The sequence below is a fragment of the Mustela nigripes genome, chromosome 13, assembly GCF_022355385.1.
Source record: "Mustela nigripes isolate SB6536 chromosome 13, MUSNIG.SB6536, whole genome shotgun sequence".
In the NCBI taxonomy this organism is placed as follows: domain Eukaryota; kingdom Metazoa; phylum Chordata; class Mammalia; order Carnivora; family Mustelidae; genus Mustela; species Mustela nigripes.
Genome location: NC_081569.1, coordinates 12550391 through 12554330, shown reverse-complemented (window position 1 = coordinate 12554330; position 3940 = coordinate 12550391). Strand labels below are relative to the sequence as shown.

Genomic DNA, 3940 nt, shown 5'->3' with positions numbered 1-3940 from the left:
TGGCATGAGCCTCAAGGACCTCCAGCACTGAGCAGTCTGTTAGAGCAGGATAAATTTGCGAAGGACATTAAGATGATATAGCCAGAGAGGATGAAAAAAAGTGTGGTGTAACCTTATGACAACTAGAAACCAAAACAGAGATGACAAGGGAAGGGCACTGTATGGAGGAAGTGGTCAAGAGCATCAAGACCTACTTGTAGATAACACCAGTTCTGAGAGCTCCCACTGGTGCAATGGAGCTTCTTGGTAATCTGCGTATGACTTGTTGTGGGGGCAGAAATGAAGAAAAAAAAACTGACTGGGGTAAATTCTGAAGGGTGTGGGAAAGGAAAAACTGAAGGCAAAAGATAAAATTAGGCTGAATGGGAAGGATGTAGGTCAAGCTGAGAACACTTGATCATGGTAAGAGGTAGACAGACGTAATATCTGGCTAAAGGTATACGTTTTTCTGGCAACAGTGTTCAATGAATGATTATCTCTTGACAAAATTGCTCCCCACCACTTGCCAGTGCATATATGCACGTGCGCGCGCACACACACACACACACACACACACCCATAAACACACAGACACTCAATTTTCTTGATTCCTTATTGGAATATTTCTTATCTGTCATGGAACTACAGACCTAAATTTTGAAAATCAAGCACTGCCCAATAAACAACTGCACACCCCTAACCATACATATCAAGTGTAATAGAAAGTAATTTACTTCTTCGCACACTTGAGTTTAATGGCCTCCTATTAAACCACACACACTGACCTCTAAACCAGTGTCTACATTGCAGAACAACTGCCAAACCTCAAATGTCCTGCTGAACATGATTATCACATTTAAAGACACTTCTTCTAGGGGCGCCTGGGTGGCTCAGTGGATTAAGACACTTCTTCTAGGAAACTACCTGCAGAAGCAGAACACTTGTATCTTTAGAACCTTACTGGCAGAGGGATGGAATTAGGGAAAGATGATAATTTCCACTAAAAATCGTATCCCTCTTGAGTAAATGGCATGTTATAGAAGCCATCTTAGGATATAAAAGTGTGACTAAAAGGTAAGCCCAAAGACAGACATTAATTTAGAACAAAAGAATCCTTAGACACATCTTCCTAGCTGTTTCTGGTGTGAAACAGAACGAGTTAAACAAACTGTGCATACCCATCAGTTACCAAATCAATATAAATATTTCAGAATACAAAGCAAAATCTTTCAGAAATATGGCTCTGCCTATCAAAAACAAGAAGAAACTTTTACACACAAATACCTACCTTTCAAATAAACATCACACATAGTTTATCATTGCCCTACTTTCAAAACCCCAAGCCAGTGGTTTCTTTTACAACAGAAACTTCCAAAGCACTCCCAAAGCCCAAGTGAAGCCTATGTCAACGAAAGCAGCAAACACTAATTGTCTCTCTGAAGAATGATTATGCTTCCTCAAAGAAGACAGGACAACTCAATAATTCTATTATGCTATGGACAATTTTATTGATGACTTCTCCACATTTGCAACCAATTTAAAAACATATACTCAAAGAAAATCACATCTTCCTACCCATAAGGCCATCTGACATAAAAATAATATTTTCATGCTTTCCTCAATTAAAAGTGATGGAGGAGTCATTTCACTCAGCATAATCTCCTCCGGCCCCATCCATGTTGATATAAAAGTTGGGTATTCCTCCTTTCTGATGGAGGCATAATATTCATTGCATATATGGACCATATCTTCTTTATCCATTCATCTGTTGAAGGGCATCTTGGCTCTTCCCACAGTATGGTGACTGTGGCCATTGCTACTATGAACACTGGGGTACAGATGGCCCTTCTTTTCACTACATCTGTATCTTTGGGGTAAATACCCAGTAGTGCAATGGCAGGGTCATAGGGAAGTTCTATTTTTAATTTCTTAAGGAATCTCCACACTGTTTTCCAAAACGGCTGCACCAACTTGCATTCCCACCAACAGTCTAAGAGGGTCCCCTTCTCCACATCCTCTCCAACACTTGTTTCCTGTCTCATTAATTTTGGCCATTCTAACTGGTGTAAGGTGATAGATATCCCGGTGTGGTTTTACTTTGAATCTCCCTGATGGCTAGTGATGAAGAACATTTTTTCATGTGTCTGTTAGCCATTTGTATGTCTTCTTTGGAGAAGTCTGTTCATGTCTTCTGCCCATTTTTTGACGTGATTATCTGTTTTGTGTATGATGAGTTTGAGGAGTTCCTTGTAGATCTTGGGTATCAGCCCGTTGTAGTGTCATTTGCAAATATCTTCTCCCATTCCATGTGTTGCCTCTTTGTTTTGCTGTTTCCTTTGCTGTGCAGAAGCTTTTGATCTTGATGAAGTCCCAAAAATTCATTTTCACTTTTGTTTCCTTTGTTTTTGGAGACATGTCTTGAAAGAAGTTGCTGGAGATTATGCTGAGTGAAATAAGTCAAACAGAGAGAGTTGATTATCACATGGTTTCATTTACTTGTGGAGCATAAGGAGTAACACGGAGGACACTGGGAGCTGAAGAGGACAAGTTGAGTTGGGGGAAATCAAGGGGGAGATGAACATGAGAGACTGTGGACTCTGAGAAACAAACTGGGGGTTTTGGAGGATAGAAGCGTTGAGGGTTGGGTAAGTCTGGTGATGGGTATTATGGAGGAAATGTATTACATGAAGCACTAGGTGTGGTGAATAAACAATGAATTTTGGAACACAGAAAAAAAAAAAGTGATGGAGGAGAACAGAGAAATCCAATTCTTAGACAACCAGGCAGGCACTCTCTCTTGGAATATCTGTCAACATTGTTTAGATAGGGAGATTCTAGTAAACAATTCCATCATCTGGTGTAAAAATGACAGAACTAGCAGAAAGTATGACTTTATGATATACACAAACAGCCTCTGTTTACACCGAACATTGTCAACCACAACACAACCTTTTCCTTTGCTGTTTTTAGTCATTCATTTATTCAATAAATATTTGCTGGTATCTAGGCTCTATGGCATTACAGCCACTGGGGATACATCAGTGAACAACACAGAGTCCTTCCTTTCATCCAACTTATATTCTACTTGGAAGAGATGGACAACAAGCAAACATACATTGACTATGTTGGTCACGTGATGGCAAAAGGAGTGAGAGCTGAGGGGAAGGGGTGGCTGCAGGCAGACAGCCAGGCAGCCATCTTTACATCATGAGTCAGGAAAGCCCCCTCAGATAAGATGAGCAGAGAACGAAAGCAGTGAGGGAGACAGCCAAGTGGATGCTTGAAAGGGAAGCACCTCCCACACAGAAAACAGACAAGGAAGTGCGCAGGTCCAGAGCAGGGCACAGCTATCTGGAAGACTGACAAACAGGAAGGAGGCCAGGCCTGGAGCAGAGCCAGGGGAGGAACTGGGAGAAAGTGTGTTCAGAGGGGAGCAGGGATCAGATCAGGCAGGTCCTTGTGTGCCAGTGTGAGGACGCTGTGTTTTACTCGACTGGGTTGAGGAGCCACTAGAAGGTGAAAAATGATGCCAATGATTCTTTACTAGTTCCTACTACATATCTGGTCCTGTGTTCACTGTCAGCAATGCTCAGAATGATCTTTTAAGTATATATTTTCACTCAAAATTCACCGATGAGGAAAATGCAACTTTTTCAGGTTTATAGCTGGAAATTGAAACCCAGGCTTATCTCAGAATTGCTCAACAGGAACCACTACTGGCATTTAGAATAGGATCATTCTTTGTTGTATGGGACTGTCCTACACACTATAGGATGAGAGTCACCAACCCCAACCTCAATCTCCCATACACTAGCAATGCCCCTTGTCACCGCCACCCTCAAAAACATACACATTTTCAAAGGTAACCCCAGAGGGACACTACTTCCACTAGCTAGACCCACTGTGCCATCCCTGCCCACTCCACCACCCTGCTCTCTCTCCTGTGTTTTATCCTGCTAGC

At 41.8% G+C, this 3940-nt stretch overlaps 1 long non-coding RNA gene across 2 annotated transcripts in view; it reads right to left on the bottom strand.

Annotated features, from left to right (window-relative positions):
* Positions 1-1459: 1459 nt before the first annotated feature.
* The window catches only part of LOC132029094 (uncharacterized), a 60290-nt gene continuing 57809 nt past the window's right edge, over positions 1460-3940 (bottom strand). For both annotated transcript variants that reach the window (XR_009407702.1, XR_009407703.1), the window contains exon 2: positions 1460-2422. This is a non-coding gene — a long non-coding RNA (uncharacterized LOC132029094). The remainder of the gene's footprint in view (positions 2423-3940) is intronic.